The sequence below is a fragment of the Grampus griseus genome (assembly GCF_964374135.1).
Source record: "Grampus griseus genome assembly, chromosome: 12".
Lineage (NCBI taxonomy): Eukaryota > Metazoa > Chordata > Mammalia > Artiodactyla > Delphinidae > Grampus > Grampus griseus.
The window spans coordinates 78,113,534-78,136,266 of NC_139006.1; the positions used below are offsets into that span (position 1 = coordinate 78,113,534).

Below are 22,733 nucleotides of genomic sequence, written 5' to 3' on the forward strand. Positions count from 1 at the left end.
TCATTGGTTTTAGAAAATTATTAACTGTTATCTTTTCAAATATTTATCTGCTTCATTTTTTCTCTCCTACTTTCCTGGGACTCCTGTTATACAACTGTTAGGCTTTTTCACCATTTCATATATTTTTCTGTACTTTCTATATTTTCATTCCTTTGACATTCCATTATTCAGACTGAATATTTTCTACCAGTCTTTCTAATGGTTTACTAATTTTCTCTTCAGTTGATTCCAATGTGCTGTTCAAATTATTTATCTGAATCATAATTTTTTCCATATATATATTTTTTAATTTCTAGACTTTCATCTTAACCTTTTCATAAATTTTAATTAGCTGAAAAAAGTTTCCAAAATCTTATATATTTTCTTGAAGATATGTTTCGTAGTTATTGTGGTAATTGTAATAACCGTCATTTGTTGCTCTGAATCCACTGTTGATTTTCTCTACGTCTGTCTCTTAAAATTCCTGGTAATGTATAATTGAATGCTGATGTATTTATTTCCTATGGCTACTATTAAAGTACCACAAAGCGGATGGCCAAAAATAATAAAAATTAATTTTCTCACAGTTCTGAGAGCCAGGAGTCTGAAATCAAGGTGTCTGCCGGGGTATGTCCCCTCTGAAGGCTCTAGGGAAGAATCATTCCTTGTGTCTTCCAGCTTCTGGTGGCTACTGGTGATCCTTGGCATTCCTTGGCTTTTAGCTGCTTTACTCCAATCTCTGACTCCATCATCACATTGTTTTCTCCTATGTGTGTTTTTCGGTGTGTCCTTTTCTCTTCTTATAAGGACACTCGTCATTGGATATAGGTCCCAATTGAATCTAGTGTGATGTCATCGCAGCTTGATTACATCTGCAAAGACCGTATTTCCAAAGAAGGTCACGTTCACAGGTACCAGAGTTAGGACTTGATCATTTTAATTTGGGGGTACACAATTCAACCCACTGTAGCTGGATACTACTTATGGAATGTTTTTGAGAATTTGATAATGTTATTTTTCTCTAGAGTGAGTTTAGTCTATTATTTTTTGAGTAGAGCAGAAACTAAGCTCATTTAAGCTTGAGTACAGTTTTTGTAAGATTGTCCTGATTTATCCCACATCTATAGTTTAGAGAACAGAGATTCCCCACTGAGAGCTGGCATATTCTAGATTCTTTCCATTTTGGCAGATCCTATTTCCAACTTTTGTCTTCCTAGCACTATAAGACTGATAAAAAAAACTTTGCTTTTTAGAGGCTTTGAACTTACCTTTTTTATTTCTTGGCCCTATGCAGCTTAAGAAATTGGCATATGCATCCAGCGGAAAACTGGAATGTCAGATTCATTTCTCTATATCTCCATTCTCTCTGGGATTGAACCCTCGAGTTTGGGGTTCCTTGTCCTTCCCAAACTCAAAAATTTGTCTCTACAACATTGTGAGTTTGCCAGAAACTCTGATGGCTTGTCTATTCCGATGACTGTAACGTTCTTGATGTGTCTTCAACACTTGACAGTGTTTATTGTTATTATCACAAAGCTAGGTTTCTTCTTTCCCCACTACTGAGAGTGATGTGGGTTCAGCCTTAAACCTCACCTTGTCCTTGGTTTGAGAAAGAGTGTGTTACAAGGAGAGATTCCAGGAAATAGATATGTTTATTCATAACAAAGGTTTTTAGACTGCTCCTCTTTCCTTTTTAATTCTGTTTTTGCTTGTGAAAGTTGTATCCGTCTTTATGGAAGGTCAGAAATGCTATCAATATACATTTCTTGCATTAATGATGAACTGAAAAATAAACAGGTATTCAAAATAGATTGTCTACCTTATGTGAACTCAATTATTTTCCATAATAATGAGGACGATAGTCAACAACAGTACTGCCTTTAGCAAACTTCATCTTGTTAGATTTTGTCTGTGATTTTGGTCCTAAATTCATTGGCTGAGTTCCCATAATATGTTCCTGTACACACCAAATGTCACCTGAGTGACTGTCTACTTGGATATAAGCAAGTAGACCATAAATGATGACATTTGGTCTGTACTCAGAGGAATGATTAATAACTTAGAATATTCAATAAGGAAGAAGAAAATAGAAAAATAGTAACTAATTGTTTTTAATTGTCTTTGGAAATACATTTGGGCACACAGTCAATGCCTGTTGAACTTCTGGTTTAATATTCTACCTGTGCCAGAAGTCCAGTTAGAGCAGCCTGTAATGTTTTCAATTATTATCTTTTGCTTGTGAAATTTGCAATTATTTCCTGAAAATAAAGCATGTAGAAGAAAGCCAAGATAAAAAGTACAAAGCCCATACTTTAATTGTAGACCTAAAAAAGTTTGCAGTTCAGATTTCCAATTTTATTTCAATTTTTTCAGTTATTTGATGCCTAATACTTTAATATATTAATTAATTAGAGATATTGTTACTTTCTCCAAAACAATATGATTTCTAAAGTGTTGACTTAACCTCATTTACATTTCCATTGTATATAATGAATTTTTCTGGCTGGTACTTGGGGAGACAAGAAAAGCTCTGGAATATGAGTTGAGGGTAACTAGAGAGTGGGATGCCCTTGCAGTTACTGATAATGACACGGTGTAAGCTATGATTTGAGGTTGAAGATCATGGAAGGGGAGGAGGTTAGATGTTTGAGAGGTCCCAAGATATTGGAAGGATCATATATGAATTTTTTTACATCACCAAGAATTACCACAGGAGGAGTGCTGTGTTAAGGTGGTAAATTTCAGCTATCTCAGTTCACTGAAATTCATTTTCAGTGGAAGATATGGGATTTATCATTATTTTATATTTAAGATTAATAGCATTGCATTTAGTATACTCTAAACCTTTAGATTTTTATATATAGACTTACATGTAACCAAAGGAAAGGAAAGAGATCATAATTAACACCATAGCCTGAAGGCATAATGTTTTACCAAATCACCAGCAGATTGTTTATCTCCACTTATTGGAGTTGTGTGAAACTCCACACAATTAGGTAAAAAATTAGGAGATTTAATATTTTAAAAAATCAGTCCAAATAATAATGATTGTAGTAGCTATTACTTGCAAAACTCTGTGTTACATGATTACAATGAACATATGAGGTAAATATTATTGTTATCATTTCATTGTTGAGAAACTGAGGTACAAAAAGTTTAAATGGATGTGCAAGGTTAAAGAGTTAGTAAGTGAAAGAACAGGAGTTTTAACTTAGACAGACTGACTCCTGTGATCTTAATCTGACCCTATGACCAAGACAAAGTGCATATTAATAGACTTCATGCAGACTATTATTCTCACAGTGTGCTTTTCTATTTCAAATTTCTTTGGTTGTTCAATTTCATTACATCCTTCCAAATGGTATCTTTTGTTTTTCTGTCCTTAAATGAAATCATTTTATAGGATAATGTTATCAATTTTGAAGGTGATGAATTGCTGCATTACTTTTCAAAGAGCTGCTTCAGCAAGCTGTCAAGTATAACATTTCTTCAATAAGCACTGAGGTCACGAATCATCTTGTCTCAGCCCTAACAAGGACTCTTCCTTCGCTAGTGATGCAATTAGTTGTCAGGTGTCATCACACGTTGTTTCCTCATAATTAATTCAATACAAATATCGAGTTGCATGGAAGCTCATTTTAAACAGGATTCCAGGGGTCTTTTGAGCCTTATTCATTGAAGCATAGATGGTGAGCAAAACTGGTTGTGCAGCTGGTACTCCTCAACACATTTAAGTATCTTTCATGAAAAATACTCAGTCAGACAGAGGGAATATTATAAAAATCTGTTTAATTAAAACCAAATAAGAAAGGAGGTGGCAAGTTTATTAAGAAGTAGGCATAAAACATGTAACACCAAATATTGTTATAGACTTTGTATTTGCTCTTTCCTCTGCATGGATTTCTTCCTGGGATTTTTTTCATAGCTGCCTCCTTCTCATCATTCAGGTGTAACATTTAGTTCTCATTCTTAGGGAGGTTTTCTTATCACCTTACCTAAAACAGCATTCCTTTCTCTTGTTATTCTCTATCACAAGACTCTATTAGGTACTGTTAGGGATGGAATATTTGTGTCCCTCTAAAATTTATGTGTTGAAATCCTAACCCCCAATACAATCACTTTGTGATCATATTAGGAGGATCTAATCACTTTGGAAGGTGATTAGATCATGAGGACAGGGCCCTCATAGACGGGATTAGTGTCCTTAGAAGAAGAGACACCAGGGAGCTCTCTCGTTCTTTCTACTGTGGACCAGGGAGAGGGAACAGGCCCTCATCAGACACTGAATTTGCCAGCTCCTTGAACATGGACTCCCCAACCTCCAAAACTGTGAGAAATAAATGTTAAGATGTAGGATTTCAGGGCACCTCAATTTTCCTTCTGCAATACCTCATCTTAAATACTGTTTGAACTGATAAAAGTCACTAGTCATAATTTGTCACTAATGTCCTGGTTTTCATGCTATATTGTGATTTTTATGTCATCTGTGTCCATATCAGTATTTCATGACACATTAGCAAGAAATTTAAATATTTTTCCAACATGTTTATATGATTCATCCCACTTCATTAATTGGATTATCAAAAAAGTCAAAAGCCTATGAATTATTTGTATTCAAAATTTATTGCTTCCTTTGTATGAGTTACTGTTATTGGTGTGATCTGAAATCAATTTTCATTACAATTAGCACCTCAGTGTCAGAATTATTTAAATTTATTATTACTTTTGTTTTGCATTTCATTAATTTTAGTCTACATTTTCTCTCAGGTCTTTACTAAATAAATGTAATATTCACATGTGCCTTCAATTCAGGAGTTTGCAGTTTCTTTCTTATTTTAATGATACTTTCCCAACAACGTTTTTTCAAATCGTAGGTCTCCCAGCCTGTTTTCCTTCCCATATTCCTTCGGTCCATTCCAGTGATATCCCAAATAGGAAAAGTGTTGTGGAGGAATGTCGTAATGGAAGGAGACACCAATCTTAAATAATTTTAGTTAAAGTATATAATTTTTGAAATTAAAAAAATAAATGTATATAACCACATGCATACATCGATAAGTATCCTGAGATAGTGGAAGTAAGGGGCCCTGCAACTTAAGCTTCCTTATTTCCATGGTACGTCCATCTCTGTTCAAAAGTATTAAAGAGAAAAACCACAGGCCCCAAATGGTGTCACTTGCACTAAAGCCAATGATACCAAAACTAGATTTAATACCTAACCTAATTGTAGTTCCAGCCTTCACCAGAAATGCAATCTTCATTAACCAGTCTGGAATTTTCCGGTCAGCACCAATGAGGTAATCTGCCAGAGTGACCCTCTCCTTCCCCACCCAGGGAGAAGAGAAATCTACACAATTAAATGCTTGCAATTCCTTCCCCCCATTTCCCCCATGTCTTGGCCTAAAAATAACCCTTTCTTTTCTTTTTGTTAATAGCTCCCTTGCCCCACCCTTCTTCCTATAAAAACCTTCCATTTTGTACAACCCCTCAGAGCACCCTGCTAGTTACCAGATTGGACTGCTGCCCGATTCATGAATTGCCTAATGAAACCAATTAGATCTTCAAATTTACTCGGTTGAAATTTGTTTTTTTAACAAAAGTAAAACTAAGAATATCATCTTCTTTAGTGTGTTTGATAGATAGATGTATGCTTTCAATGCTAAACTCCAAGGAAGATAAGAAACACACTTTATTATTATTTTTTTAATCTGTATTTTATAAACAAATTGGAGAGAAACTGTAAGCAGATAGGTTAGGGGGTCCTGGGAGAAAGAGAACCAGGCATGGCTTTCTTGACATAAGAGAACCCGTTTTGCACTAAGCGATTTTGTTCCTGAGCCTGGCCACAATGCTTGCCCTTGAACAGGCCTTGGTAATTAATGATCTTAAGGTAACAAAGGAATGCAGGAACAGAGGAAAGGCAGTGAAGCAATAGTGCAGTGATACAGTCCTAGTTGCTCCTCAAGGGAAATACATAATGTTAATATACCTTTGAGTTCTGTAGGAACTAAGGCCTCCACCCAGTTGGAGGATGGAATGATGATGTTGACCATCCTGACTTCAGTCAACTAAAGCTTGAACTCTGTCGACCTTTGCCCCAATTCTATGATGAATTCTCCTCTGCTCAAGCCCCTTTATGAATATGTATGTACCCTTAGCTTAAAACTTCCCCAGTTTTGCTGTTCAGGGAAACGTTGCTTTGGGAAAGATCCCCAGTGTTCTTACTGAAGTCGAATTGGGCTTCTGTACCCTGACACCAAATTAAATCTTGCAAACAGAGTTTTGGGTGAAGTAGGAAAGAATAGCTTTATTGCTTTGACGGGCAAAGGGGGCCACAGCGGGCTAGTGCCCTCAAAACTGTGTGTCCTGACCTGGAGGGGGTAGTGAGGCATCTTAGAGTGTTCAAGGAGCAGGGCGTGGTCAGCTCATGGACATTGTTCTGATTGGTTGGTGGTGAGGTAATAGGGAGTCAGCATCATCAACCTTCTGGTTTCAACCAGTCTGGGGTCTACGTGCTGGTGGGCAGCAGTCAGTTAACTTCTCCCACGTGGTTGGGGTTTCAGTATCTGCAAAATAGCTCAAAGGTATTGTTGTGTGCATCCCATGAGGGGGAATCTGGACCCTGCCGCAAGGCTGCCCTGTTGTTTCTTTTGACTGTTCCTCCCTGGTCTCCACATCCCCTCCCCTCCCTAATTAGCAACTGTTTGAACCTGCCCATTGGAACTCAGGGAGGGTCATGGAGGCTGAATGAAGCCTATTTCCTGTAATCAAGAAATGGGGGACACAGGAAGGCTTTTGTGCCCAGGAGCCCCACAGGGTCCTGCTCGGTTCCATCACTTGCTGCAAGTAATAAATCTTTCCTCCTCCCACACTTTGGCTTGGTTATGTCTATTGGCTCAACAACCACCAAGAGGTGAACCCAGTTTTCAGGTAACAAAACTATGTAGCTCTTTGAAAGAAATTCTGTTTTCTTAAAATTTGCATTGAAAAGTTGATATATTTTTTAAAAAATGGATACAGCTTTAGGAACAATAAGACCAAGTTTAAGAAAAGCTGAGAAAATTTTAGACTATAATCCCTTGATAAAGTTTGCTTAATTTATTACTGATTCTAACTGCCTACCATGGAGATGGAATTCAATAAATATTGGTGACTGAGCACATTAATGAGTAAATGAACTACAACATTTGAAATAATTAAGAATCTAACAACCTAATATTTAATGAGCAGGATGAGCAGACAACATGAATAGAAGGAAAAATATTCTCCTGATTGAGAAAAAATGTAATGGAGGAATATAATGTATTCACAGTAATATTAATTTTCATTTAAAATTTTCTTTCACTTAAGGGAGGAATAATGATGCATAAGATTGTGCTGTTCTAAGAAAAGAGATTCAATGCTGGGGCTAATTAGTGAACAGTACAACTAGTGAGCCATCAAAAGACTAATCAGTGGCCAAAGCAGAGATGAAAGTTACCAGTGTCACTGGTAAATTGAGGACTCTCGGTAGGAAGCAGCTCTACATTTTCCCAATTACTATGCTTCCCTTCTACTGAGCTATGTGAACCCATACTCCTTAGTGGTACCTTTGCCAAACTATTTAACTTTTTAGCCGCATCTGTTATTATGTCCTATTTTTTTGTGTTTGAGGCACAGTCATGTTCATTTTAAACTGAGAGCCACAGAGCTAAGTCAAAGGGCTTCTCTCCAAAGTGCCAGCTTCCGGACTCAAGAGTGTGTGTTGGTGCGTGTGCGCGTGTGGGCCCCTGTGGTGGGAAGGGAGTGGAGAGTTGAGTCTGGATCTCTGATCCCTCTCCTCCCTCTTCTAAGCTCCAGCTCCACTGGCATTGAAAGGAAAGGCAGGAGAGAAAAGGAAAAAAAAGGCAAGTATCTTATCTGTAGGCATGAATGCAGCCTCATTCTGTTGGTTCTCACTGCTTCTCTGGTTAACATAATAGCAGGAGGGAAGGTGGATTATAATTATTATGTATGTATTTCTTTGCTGAAAGTTCCCGCTCTCAGTGGGAGCGTGATTCTGTTAGTAGCAGGATTGATTTGCTGTTCTGAGTGTCCATTTGAGATTTGCAGTCTCAACTTTCAAGCCTATCATCTGCATGGTTGAGTGTTTACCTCCAATTGAGAGTTCAGCTGTTCAGTTGCAGGGCAAGTGTTGTCTGTAATCAGGGCTGGAGTTTTCCCAGGAGTAAACAAGAAGAAGGGACAGTAGGAAGAAAATGCAAAGCATCGATGAGGATGCCTGACTGTGGAATCTAAGTTGGGGGAGGAAAAGAGGTGTAAAGGTGTTAGGGTCAACAGAGGAAAGTTCTGTTGATGCTGAGAAATTATCAGAATTTGAATACTAAGCATGAAAATTTTGAAGTTTCTATTTTGTGAGTAGTAAGTAAGGTTGAGAATGCTGCTGGGGCCCCAGCATCACCTGGGAGCTTTTTATAAATGTAGAATCTCAGATGAATCAGGATCTTTATTTTAGCAAGTTCTGTAGTTGATTCAAATACACATTAAGGCTGAGAAATACTGGTCTAGAATAGTGGGTCTCAACTCTGGTTGCATAATAAAATTACTGGGGGAGTTCTTAAACTATTCCTGATTCCAAGTGAGAAAGCCTTGGGGTGAGGCCCAGGCATTTATATTTTTTAAAACCAGAATTTGACCCTGACAGTGGTTGGTAAGTAAGGAGTCATCAGGAGACAGAAAGGTTCCAGGCTCATCTACCTGGATTTTCAAGTTACCAGGTTTCCACATTCTAGTCAACTCCAGCCAGTTGTGGCCATGTGGAGATACAGATTGTGAGATCAATTTTTCAAAAGAGGTAAGAAATTTGGTTTTCATAAGAAATATCTATATTTTAAAATCATGGTTAAAATTAAAAAGAAAAAAATAAACTCGGTAGGAATTTCAGAAACAATCGGTTAGATTTTTGACTTGGAAAGAATGGTAGTTTTAAGCCTTCTGCGGTGTCAGCGTACCACAGCTGTCTCTGTTTTCCAACTGTTGCATCACATTAAGTAAGTTTATAGTGACTTAGAGTAGCAGTGAGTAAATGCTGAGGATTTTACAGGAATCAGGATAGTCACGTAGTCACGTTGGCTTTATCATCTTCTTCACTCTGGAAACACAATGATCAGTAGCCATCAGGGAAAAATGTGGCAGAAAAAGAGAAATCCAGAGAAAAACTCATGCTTCTGTCTTCATTATATAGAAAGCTTTTCTCTGTGGCACAGAAATACTTAAGTCTTTGCGTTGTCTCCTCACCCAGAGTATATGAAAAACCACAGACTTTTTTAGCTGTTTTTGTTTTATTCTTTCCATTCTGCCTTTCCTGGATAAAGTCTCCCTTTCTGCTTGACACATTATTTTTTCTTTAGATAAATTAGTAAAACCAATTAAGTTCATATCAAGTACTAGAAACATGGTAACCTTTTTCTTTTATAAAGTGATTTGAATATCTGTTGTAATCCATTATGTGCAAACATTCTCTTTATTAAAATTGTTTCTGTTATCCGTATGCCATGGAGAACCCATAATCTGCCTTATGACCCCTAACTTAAAACTTCTGTTACCCATACACAGAGCAGGGGGGAAAGCTAACTCCTTTTATTTTGCAATAGACCTTGAAGCCTAGAGACCAAAATCATTAGCAACTAAAACCTTGGATCCTCTTTCCTTGAAAGCAGAGAGGTCTCTGTCTTTGAAACTTATGTATGAGCAAAGGGAAACAATTCCATTAATTTTGGGGAGACAGGTACCACAGACCCATTGAGAAGGCTGAATTCTTTCAATGACAGAAATAAAAGAACAAAGGAAAAGAGTAGTCTCTATAGAACCTGAGATTAAATATTCTTATATAATTAACCATTATATATATAAATAGTATATATGTATGTATATCATTTTATATATAAATTTGTATTTATATATTTGTTTATGTATATGTATATATATGTTTATGCGCTCCAGGTACATCAAATTGAATTATATACATGATATTAGAGACCAGAGTTAAGTAAAATATGATTATGCACTCGTGTTTAACAGACCAGTGGCAACATAAATGTAAACAGAGGAAAGTCCAAATTCCAAAAGAGAATGAGCAGTATTATCAAATGCCACAAAGATGTCCAATAAAATGAGGACTTTAAATTATCTAAGAAGTTCCAAATCAGAAGGTCAAAAGGATTCTCCTGTCGTGGTGGCAACTAGAGCCACTGTGCAGTAGAGAGATGAATGGTGAGGTGAGATTCTGGAGACAGGAATTATAAAGGAGGAAAAAGAATAGAGCTGACAATGAGGTGGGAAGAGAGTGAATGCTTGAGGGAGTGGTCATTTTCTTAAGTTTAGTTATTGAACCAATAGGGAAAGATGTTAGAGACAACAGTGGTTGGTAGGAAGTGGACTGGATCCAGACAATGAATGAGGGGATGGGGTCACGCTTCCTCTGACAAAAGGAAAAAGGGAAAGCTGAGTTGGGGTGTAGGTAAATTATCTGGACACAGAGAAGCGCTTCAGCCGAGAGGCTTTCACTACCTCTGTCGAGAAGACACTTCACTTCTTTTGCTACCAGCCTGGTGGAAACCACCCTCACCTCTCACCTGGACTATTGCAGTTGTCTCATAACCATTCTACCTGCTTTTAACCTCACCTCTCTTCTCTCTTTTCTCAGTACTGCATCCAGAGTCATGTTAAAATTAAGCCTGATCGCATGACCCCTCTGGACAAGACCCTCCAAATATTTGACAGAAAAGCCAAAGTCCACATGGTGACCTATTTGATCTGCCTGTGTTCTGCCACTCACAGCCATCCTCACTCGGAAACTCGCTGAGCCATCTGCTTCTCTGTCCTTGGCGCCCTGGTTCCGGCCACAGAGGCCTTTGTGCAGGCCTCTAGCTGTGCTCCACTCTCAGCCGGGACTTTGCCCTTGATGTTCCCTCTCCCTGGAAGGCTCCTCCCCAAGAATCATAGCTCAGCTTCTTCACTCCTCCAGGTGCCACATCCTCACTGAGGCCTTTTCAGGACACTGTCTACAAGTTCTGCAGTGTTCCTCGGTTGACATCTTCTATCCCAATTGCCTGAATCACATTTTCAGTTTAGCCTAGAGCTACTCGATCTGTGTAACAAACTACATATTTTCCTGATGCGCCTTGTTTTTTGTCTGACTCCACCGTGAGAGTAAGGACTCTTATCTCTTGTTCACTGCTCCATCCTCAGCTCCTAACCTGGTGACTGGCATGGTCGGCACTCAGTACGCATTTGTATGAATTGTGAGAGATAGTTTAGGGCTTGCATTCTCTGGGGACAAGTTAAAGGTTTTCTGAGGAGTAGTGATGGTCATTTTAGGCTAGAAGTGGACCCTTTAGGTTAGAAATACACCTATTTGTATGATTTCTCTCACCAAGTTCAATGCTCAGGAGTTGACAGTGAAGGACATAAGTTCCTTGACACATGTTAATCAGCATTGCTCAACAGAAATATAATGCAGACCACACATGCAAGCCATATTTGTAATTTTAAAAAATTCTTTCCAGCTTTATTGAGGTATGATAGACAAGTAAAAATTGTATATATTTAAGGAGTACAAAATGATGATTTTATATATAGGTATGTGTGTATATATATATATATATATACACACACATTGTGAATTGATTATCACAAACAAGGTAATTAATGAGATTTTACATTCTTTTTTTACACTAGGTCAGTGAATTCTGGTGTGTGTATCACACATACAGCATATTTCAATTCAGATTTGTCATAGTTCATGTGCCAAATAGACCATGTGGCTACTGGTTGCTGTATCAGACAATTGAGAGTGGACAAATGTAGAGTTGGAATGGTTGGTTCTAACTGAAAGATACAATATGGAGGCAACTGAGTATAAAAACAAGACAGTTGTTGAAATGATACAACAGAAAGCCAGTTACATCAGTAGGAGAAAATAGTGGGACAGAAGAGAATTATGAAAGGAGTTCCAAATTATGGCAAAGGACAAATTCAGTGGGATTAAAGCCTAGGAGTTTGTGATCAGAGATTATCTAAAGCATGAGATGGACATGAAAGTTGTTATGGACCAAAAGTACAATTGAGTAGCAACAGTGGTCCAGGAAAATGAGAGGTGTTGTTGTGAACAGTAAGGTTGTTGCCAAAGTCTTCATTGAATGTGGGTGGAGGCGAGCAGCTTTCAGGTCAATAGATGACAACAGTGGAGTGCAGAAGGTGAACTACTGGAACTCATGACACCCAAAAGAGAAGGCTTTATTTAGCAGGGTGAAACGATAATCTGTTAGAAGGGTTAATGTGGGTTCTAGAGATGACTAGGAGAATTCATCAATATGTCAGAGGGAGAGTGATGAGAAAGAGGGTAGAGTGTAAAAACGGGGAATATTAGGATAGAATAGAAGACAGTCAGCTGGAACAGTCAGGGTACGCCCAAAGTAGAAGAGCAAAGCATACCTGTTGTCAAATCAGAATTTGGGGCTGTTCGATTATATTTCAGTAAGGATATTTCCTGGCTGGCTGTGAAGGAGAATTTTTCCTCAGATAAGCTGGCACTGTCACACTAATCTTTTAACATCATACATATGGTTCTTCCCAAGGGCAGAAGTAGTCTTAGGTAATGTCTCTTCGATAGCCAAGATGAACTATTTAAGTCTGAGAGGCTTTATCAAGGCAACTCTCTCCTAGAATTCACAGTATATTTATTATCGTTGATGTCACTTTTCATATTACCTCTTTCAGAAGCTTCTTTAAAGGGATAAAGGAGCCCCCAGCTGAGTCCTGGGTCTCGAAAGAGTTCGTGTGAGACTTTAAAGGAGAATCAATATTTAAAACTCTAAGGCAAGAAAGAAGAAAAGTCAGTATTTGTGTGGGAATATTTTGTTTATTTGCCCAAAAAGACTGAACTAATTGCAAAAGTAATCTTAAGTTATTCATTCAACTTCGTCATTATTCAATATTCATTCAACAAACATTTGCTGAATTTTAGATAGTTATCAGGCACACTACAATGTTTCACAGTGATGAAAAAGATAAAATCATTCTCAAAGAGATTCAAATTAAAGCAGGAGACTGACAGTTAACTAGGGAATTAAAATAGAATGTGGAGGGACTGTCAAGGGCCCCCCCTGACTTGTGGGTGGTAGGTTGGTAGAGATAGAACGTTATCTCAGCCAACATATAGCCATCCCCCAAGTAACCAACACTGCAGAGCATTTACTGAGTATGAGAACATAGAAGAGAGCACCATATGACACATCAGTACAGCGTAACTGCATGATGATCCTTTCCAACATCTGTTTTAATTTTCCCTAAAAATTTCATCTTCCTGTACTAATCATCACAACTTTGCCTCTCAAAAATTTCAGATTCTCTCCTCTCTCATCCACATACCTTCTCAAAATCCAGTCGTGCTTACATTCCTCTCTGCAAGACAATGCTCAGCTAAGAGAAGTAGTTCCCAAACCTGACTGCACAGTAGAATCACCTGGGGAACTTTTGCAATGCTCTCTGACCAATTAAATCATCATCTCTGCAGGCATCAACATGTTTTTTTACAGTTCCCCAGGTGCTTCCAATGTTTTGGCAAGGTTGAAAGCCACTGCCTTACAGTGTTCAGCAAACCCAAACCTGGTCTTAATTCAAACCATGTCTTGTGGTCTTGTGCCTCGAGCATGACCTGTATAAAGAGCTTAAAGTCATGGATCCTCTCAAACAATCCAGGTCAAACGCAGTGGTGTTCTGAATGCAAATTAAGACAGAGAATCGTGCGGGTTTGAGACTGAGTGGAATCAAAGCTGATCCTGCAGTTTCCGGTCTGGGCAGCAGTGCAGAAGGTAAGTGCAGCTAATTACATATAATTCGTAATATGTTTGTAATAACTAAGGGTCACTGGAGTACCTAACATGAATGCAACCAGGTTGTTTTAGAAACTTAGGGTTTTTTTTTTAAAATAAGAATGCAATTAACTATATTATTTTTGAAATGAAAGCAATCAGTCCATGTGATGCTAAGGAAGCCTTAACTCTAATGGAGAATGTTTCTAGATGATGGTATTCATATTAAGAGAATATTACACAGGAATATGCTTTATCTGGGGAGAGATTAAGATTAGACTGTGGAATAGACAAGTCATGTTCTTTTTTAAAAGATACTTTTTTTTTTTTTGCATTAAACCCCACATTCTTTGAACCATTGAATCTTCAAATCTCAGTAGTATTCTAAAAGGAATAATGCTTTCCCGCAAGCGTATTCATATGGGAGCTTTAAACAAAAGGAAAAGAAAAGTAACTATTACTTTGTAATTGAGGAGGCCTGAATGAGTTCCACCCTTCAATCAGAGTCCTACCAGCGTTCAGTAGCACAAAACGTGTTCCTCAAACTTCCTCACACTATAATTTTATGTACTTTTCTTTATAATTCCCCAAGATGTCTTAGAATTTCCACCATTTTTACATATCTTTTATGCAATTCTTACCAGTAAAGTTGTAAAATAAAGCCACTCTTATCCTTCTATCCATTTAGGGTTTTTGCACCCAGGGCATAAATATAGTGCTATGAGTTTGGTTTTAGCAAACAATGTATGTGTCATACCTTATAATTCTTTCCTGGCTTTGGTTTGACATTAAAATAGGAGAAATGGCATACTCAGAGCTCTGTTACCTTTTATAGCAGACATGCAGTGTTCTCCAAGAAGATGAATGACTGGGTTACATTCTGATTATTAAAGTGAGTGAGGTTTATTACTCTGTTCAACAAAAGTGTATTTAATAGCATTTTCATTATATTCAAATCATTTCCAGAGTTACACACTTAAAAAGTAAATGAAGTGTAGTTCTGTAGAGAATCACTCCTGTGTGAATTCAGGCAAAGTGAGAATAGTATATTATTCTTAATGGAAAATGCTGAATACATATTTGAGCTATAAATACATGTAAAGATGAATGATATGTTTTCCAAGGGTATTTTACTGTGAAGTTAAAGGTGATTAAGGCAAAATGTATTAAGAAGTTTGAAGATTTCTTTTGGAAAATGGGTGGCGTGCTCTTCAGTTTCTGCAGCCTTATCGCGGTCCATCCCTCAAGTCGCTCCATTTGCTCCGCGCAACACCTGCTTTGTGTGTGTCTTGATGTTCACGTGCTGAATGATGGTATTTCCCCTACTTCCCTGGGGAGGCATGAGTCCCTTCTGCTTCCAGGAAGAGCTCTGCATACATGTCTGTGCATAATATTTTCTCTCACTCCTCACCCTTGTTCTTTGGGATTAGGCGAAATCCTTCCACGTAACCGGCCTAAATAAGCCTGGTAATCAGGTAATATAAAGTATTAAGCCTCAATAAAGCTGGGAGAAAAAAATGTAAAAATACAATGTAAATAATAAAAAGAATATAAGGTAATGAGAGAGAAAAGTTGTTTTACTATCTCCACAACATAAATTATGATATTGATCGTCCAAAGGTGGGAATGATATGAAAGGGGAGTTAATTCTGTAGATTTAAATAAAGGGATGATCAAAAGTTAAGGGAGATGCAAAAGGGAGGAGATATGGGGATATATGTATATGTATAGCTGATTCACTTTGTTATACAGCAGAAACTAACACACCACTGTAAAGCAATTATACTCCAATAAAGATGTTAAAAAAAAAGTTAAGCTAAATTAACAAATCATGTATAATTTTCCAATTTTTACAATTTAAAAGTCACCTTTATTCATAATTAAGTAATAGGTAAAAGGACTAATGAAATAACATTTTACTCGATTACTTAATATCCAGTGGCAGAGTGTGTTGCTCTGTCTTATCCGTCGAGTCCTTCTGCATTGAATTAGGGCAGCACATTTGTAAGTAAATCTCAGTTTATAGACTTATATGGTAACTTCAGTTTTTTTCATTCTGGTTTCTTGCATCAGTCATGTTAACCTGTATTGATTTTTATAATCTGGAAGAAATTAGATCAGGCCACTTAGAAGTGAGGCTGTTGGTCAGAAAACAAACAAAAGAATTGAAAATGTGACCCACAACACTATTATTTAAAACAGCAGTGCCCTCTACCACTAGCTGTTTATAACTGTGAAACCCGCAAGGCTGCAGAAGCTGAGTCTCTTAAGAAAGCTCATTGCATTCTTTAATCTGAAAAGAGACTCTATTATAGAATTGAGCCTGATGTACAAGCTGGTAAACACATATTTGGCCAAGGAAAAATATTTACAGTAAAATAGTACCTGTCAGGATTCAGTATTTAATGAACACCTTGAAATTAAGATGTATTTAAAGTTTTCAGTTAAAAATTTAACAAACACATCATCTAAAATAACTTCAGCTTTGTGTTAGTTTTTTCTTCAATTTTTAAACCAATTTTTTTTCACTTTTTTTAATTCAGGTATAATTGATCTATAACATTATATTAGTTCCAGGTGTACAAATAATGATTTGCTATTTGTATACATGGTGCAATGATCACCACAATAAGTCTAGTTGACATGTGTCATCATACAGTTACAACATTTGTTTTTCTGGTGTGAGAACTTTTAAGACTTACTCTTTTTTTTTTTTTTTCATGTTTCTCACTTCTCTTTGATCAGGTCTTTATTCAAAATTAGCTGTCCAAAATGATTTGACCTTTACCGAATAAGCAAATTTAAGTTTATGCCGCAGCCTTCTTTTCCTCTGTGGTGGGTTTCTTTTCTGCAGGCTTCTTTTTAGCGGGCTTCTTTTCAGCTGCTTGTTTCTTAGTCACTGGGGACATCTTTCCCACCAAAGCTTTCTTTCGCTTCTTCAGCTTCTTAACGCAAACAGCCTTCTTTCCTTTCTTTCCCACCACAGGCTCCTTGCCTGGAATCCCCTTCTCATCCGATTTGGCTTCTAGTGCTGCTGCTGCCCTATCCATCCGGATTTTGTGGTTCTTGGCCTGGCGAAGAATGGTGTTCCGGTGCATGGTCTTTGCATATGGGTTTAGCTTCAACATGATTCTCAGGTTTTTCAGTGGATTCTTCTTCAGGACTCTGCAATGAATCTTCTTGCGTGGTGCTTGCAGGACTCTTTGGATCTCTGGGCTTTTCAAGATTCTGCTAAGGTCTGTATTGAGCATCTTGTGTGTGGGGAGGTTGTAGTTACTCTTGAGGGGAGCAGCTTTACGCCAAGTGCCATGCAGCTCCTCTAACTTGCGGAAAAGCACTTTCAGTCCAAATGCAGGAGCGTCGCGCATGCCCCCCAGGAGCAAGTTTCAAAATGTTCAGTTTGCTTATATTAAGCAAAGTAGTTCCAGGGATGTTTCTGAAGGCCTTGATGATACCGTTGTCCTCATTATAGACGATGCAGGGTCCCCTGCGCTGGATACGGCGACGGTGTCTCACTTTGCCTTTGCCAGCTCTCATTTGCTGCGAACCGTAGACCTTTTTGGATATCATTCCTGGCCTTAAGTTTCTTCTGAAGCAAAACAGCCTCCTTGGTCTTCTTGTAGCCTTCAACTTTATCTTCAACTACCAAAGGAGGTTCAGGAACTTCCTCTGTACGATGACCTTTAGACATGGCCAGCGCTGGTAAAGATGAGGCAGCCAACGCAGAGCAGATGGCATATCGCTTCTGCATTGTATTCAGTCTGCGGTGCCAATGTCGCCAGGTCTTGGTTGGCGCAAATATACGGCCCCCAAGACACATATTTCCCAAAGCACCCTGGCCAGAACAGTGAGTGCCGCCACCTCAAACCCTGGGAATTCGAACCACAGGCCTGCCAGTACCCCAAGACTCAGCACTGGTTTGATAACCTGCTAATTCACTGACAGCATAGGGCTGTCTGTTGTTTTTGCGCAAGTTGATGTGAACAAAGTTCACAATATCTGGTCGAATGGGAGCCTTGAACACAGCAGGCAAAGTGACATTTTTGCCAGCTGACTCCCCCTTTTCAGAGTACACTGATATCAGTGGACGAGCACACACCATGGCGGGAGAGGAGAAGGCCACGCTCCCCTCAACCCGGCAGCTCCCACAGGAAAAGCAAAATCTACTCTTCTAACAACTTCCAAATATGCAATTTGGTGCTATTAACTATAGTCACCATGCTTTACATTATGTCTCCATAATTTTTTAAACCAATTTTAAAAATATAATCTAATGTGCCTGTAAATCATAATTTAGGCTGATTTTTTAAAATGTCTTTATCTTAATATTCTTTGATATTATTTTTAATATTGCTTATTACTCTGTTTATCCTTACAATTTTCTATACAGCATTTGGGTTGTATATTACTGAACAAAAATGAGCGGTTATAATCTGAAATTAGCAATCATTCTAACCCAATGAAAAACATTGATGAACTTTTGCTTAAGAATAAATATGAGTTTTATAATAAAAATATCAATATAATTTTGATAAGTAGATCTTTTTGGATAACATTATTAACATTTAGATTATGAGATTACAGTCGGCCCTTGAACAACACAATTTTGACCTGTGGGGGTCCACCTATACACAGATTTTTTTCTCAGTAGCAGATACTACAGTCCTACATGATTTGTTTTTTTTTGTTTGTTTGTTTTGTTTGTTTTAGATTTGGATTTCTCATTTGCGAGAGATCTTGTGGTATTTGTCTTTGTCTGACATTTCACTTAGGATAATGCCCTTTAGTCCACCCATGTTGTCATAAATGACAAGATTTTATTCTTTTCTATGGCTGAATAATATTCCATTGTTTCCATGTGTTGACCATTGTAAATAATGCTGCAATGGACGTGGAGGTGCATATATCTTTGCAAGCTTCCTTCAGATAAATACAAAGAAGTGGAATACCTGGATCATATGGTAGTTCTATTTTTAATTTTCTGAGGAACCTCCATACTATTTTCCATAGTGGCTGCAGCAATTTACATTCCCACCAACAGTGCACAAGGGCTCCCTTTTCTCCACATCCTCTCCAACACTTGTTATTTCTTTTTTTTTGATAATAGCCATTCTAATAGGTGTGAGGTGACACCTCACATAAGACCTGAAACCATAAAACTCCTGGATGAAAATATAGGTGGTCAGCTCCTGACATAGGTCTTAGCAATAATTTTTGAAATCCAACATCAAAAACAGAAGTAACAAAGGCAAAAATTGACAAGTGGGATGACATCAAACCACTTTCATTTCCTCTGCACGGCAAAGGAAACCATTAACAAAATGCAAAGGCAACCTACTGAATGGGAGAAAATATTTTCAAATCATATATCTGATAAGGAGGGGCTAATATCCAAAATACATAAAGAACTCATACAAATCAATAGCAAAACAATCACAAACAATTCAAATAAAAATTGGCAGAAGATCTAAATAGATATTTTTCCCAAAGAAGACATACAGATGGCTAACAGGTACATCATTAACCATCAGGGAAATGCAAATCACATCCATTTATTTCTAAGGAAAGTGGTACTAGCAATTTTCAAGACTTCTTCAGATTCACATATGCTAAAGTATGAATGTCTCGTGTTTTCATCACGTTACATTACAAATTTATAACTTATTCTTTTAAGATTAATTAGAAGCAGTAAGGGCTAGTCTTTTTTTTTTTTTTTTTTTTCGGTACGCGGGCCTCTCACTGCTGTGGCCTCTCCCGTTGCGGAGCACAGGCTCCGGATGCGCAGGCTCAGCGGCCATGGCTCACGGGCCCAGCCGCTCCGCGGCATGTGGGATCTTCCCGGACCGGGGCACAAATCTGTGTCCCCTGCATCGGCAGGCGGACTCTCAACAACTGCGCCACCAGGGAAGCCCGAGGGCTAGTCTTTTGAGTCCAATTTTAGTGGTTTCATTGAAATATACACTGAGAAAAAAAGATATTTTATTGAGGTTCTTTTAAAAGCTATAGTCACTAAATCCTTTGTATTTTTTAATGACACTAAAATTCTATTCTATATCAAATGAAGCTATATGCAGTTTTTATTGCATATTTAGCAGTAGCTAAAAGAAAAAGTTAAATTGCTTAAAAGCAATAATTTACCCAAGACCTTGTGAATTTTAGAAAAGGACCACTATTCAAAAGATGTGGCAGCATACTATACAAAGTAAATACAGTTACTAAAATGATTTGGCATGCCACAGTAAGTTCCATTTGAATTTTGAAAATATATTCTTCTGGTTGTCCAGTTGTACATAGAAGCTGAAATCAGTGCTGAATTTTACATCTCCATCCTCCCAATGCCCAGTTTATCCAGTAGAACAATATGGCACTTTTTAAAAGTGCATCAGTGCTCCTAATCCACCAGGGTTTAATACATCATTTGTGCTGTGCAATGCATAATTCCCTGGTGTTGTAAAAAGTTAATGCTGTTACAAAAAAGTCCCCAACACTCATGGGAGGAATTTATGTATGGGTATTCTCTGCTTTTCAAAAGTTCGCTGTACACCACTTCACTTTCACAAAAGACCTACATTAGCACATTAGTACCTGTTTTTGATAATCAAAAGAAATCCGAAGAGGATTTTTGTTTTTACAAAAAATGGTGAAAAGTGAAACTAGCATTCAGGGTTCGTCTTGTAGCAGCTGATGTATAGGCAGCATGCACCCCAAACCGTGAGAGTGGCACCAGCCATCTCCTTCCCAGGGAACTACACTTAGCATCTTAGCATCGAGCCACCATAGCTTCGAACTGCATCTGTGAGCATCTGTGCTGTATCTTGATTTATTTTGTGCCTCCTAGCGAGATATGTCCTTAGGTAATTGCTTCTTTGCTTTATGCCATTTTGGCTTCTAGAAGGCTTCATAGAAATGCTCCACTTTAGGAGAGCGGGAAAACCTGTTCTTGGGTAATCAAGGTGAATAAGAGTTGTATCATTTTATTGAGCTATGGCTTTTTGGGTTTAATAAGTACAAAACCTAGAAAATAGGGGTCAGTTTTTTATGGTATCTCATCTAATGTTAAAAACCATGTGGAGGACTGGATCTGTATCGCATTTCATGCTGTGCCCCCTGGGAGGATGGGGCCCAATTTAGTTTCAGTGGAGTCAGTTGAAACTTTCTGTGGAAAACCTTCAACCTAGTTAAATGATTAACTCTCAAGTAAAAAATAAATACATAAAATAAATATTTATGTATATATATCTGAAACATTCTCTGATTAGAAGCCATGTGAGTCTCACTAATAGTGTAAGTACAAATTAAACTAAAAAAAATCTGTTTCTTCCTTTTCCTCTGTTGGCCCCCTAGTCCCTACCCTAACCCTCAGCTTGCATTTTAAGACCCTTCTTCCCTAGCAAAGATCCCACAAACAAGAATTAGTCTGGTGTATTAATTGGTGAAATTAGTCAGGCTCTTTTTCAGTAAACCAGAACATGTTCTCATCCATTCATATCTCCCTATTGTTCAAATTAGTTGCCTTGGAAATTTAAAGCACCTAATATACTCCACAAAGATAATCATAATCTCCACTTCCATCGTGGTTATCAGTGATCAAGATGGGCTTAACGGTTGGTTCCTTTATCTTAACTAACTTTCAGACAGGTTTCTTCCTGAGGATAGGCCCCTGACCTCCCTTAGAAAATTTCCTTTAGAACACTTGTGATTGTAAATTCTTCCTCTGCCCCTTTGAGATGGAAATCTTCTCCAACCCAGAAACATTTTGCTCAAAGACCTGGGAGTTACCCCTTTGAAATGTAGTCATCTAAGATAATACGCCTCCTTCCCAGTCTCCGTTGGGGGGCAGCAGCCCAAGTTTGTTAATACGTGACAATTAACGAGCAAAGGTGACCTACTCACGTTGACCAAACCCCCCGCTGAGGTCCTCTAGCGCTTTTCCATAAACTAACTCCGGCAATTAAAAGCCCTTCCTCCTCTCCAGCCGATTGAGTTGTCTCTCTTCTACTACACAAGTCTTGAGCAGGAGACTTGACCTTATTACAGTAGTCTTGAATACAGTCTTCCTTGACACTTTTAACAAGTGTTCAGTGCAATTTTGCTTTGCGTCAATTATTTAGTTTTCCTCTCTCTCCCATTTCTGTACCATTTACACATACATCAATCCCTTGTCTTTTCGTCTATCTCAATATTTCTCAAAAAACTTTAATAAGAACCATGATTTGTAGGTTGCCTCTCTTGAAACCAAAATAAATGAATGAATAAAAAATAAATAAAATAAAGGGAAAGGAGAAATGAGGCAGGTTCCCAGTATGATTTTTGCAAAGGATACAGTATATAAATAAGAAGCTCATTAAGTCATGAGTACTAATTTAATACTCTCATAGTCTAAAGGAGAGGTTACAAATTGTATGATAGTAGGCCTGCGGATGGATTTTATTTGACCTGCTCAGTGTACTACAATTCAGGAGATTTCACATAAATTTTCAGGTTTCTAGCATCTTAAACAAATTGTGTAATCTCCCAACCCTAGATATTCATTCCAGCAAGACAGCGGAATCAACTGAGAAAATAGAAAAACAACAGCCTTCATTTAGAGATAACTTACAAAAGATATACCTCAAACTTATTTTTATTCGTTCTTCAAGCTGTTTTGAGCGTGTAATATATTCGTTTCTGCCAAGTGGTTAAAGTAGTAAATGGCTTCCGATGAAATATTTTGAGTTTCTGATTTCCAGGAAATTTGCACTTTATTTTTCTCAGCTTTATGTCAGCAAAACTGATAACCTTTTAGACCACCCAAATTTTATATAGAACTGTAACAAAGGCGATTTTTCTTTTTTTTTTACATTTTTCCCATATAATAAATTACATTTACTAGCATAGTTTGGTGTTATATCATTTTATTAT

General features: G+C 37.7%; 1 pseudogene across 1 annotated transcript; it reads right to left on the bottom strand.

Moving 5' to 3' along the window:
- Positions 1 to 16,639: 16,639 nt before the first annotated feature.
- On the bottom strand, positions 16,640 to 17,982 carry LOC309830771 (large ribosomal subunit protein uL4-like; annotated as a pseudogene). Its single transcript has one exon. The product of its transcript is annotated as a large ribosomal subunit protein uL4-like (transcript).
- Between the last annotated feature and the right edge of the window lie 4,751 nt (positions 17,983 to 22,733).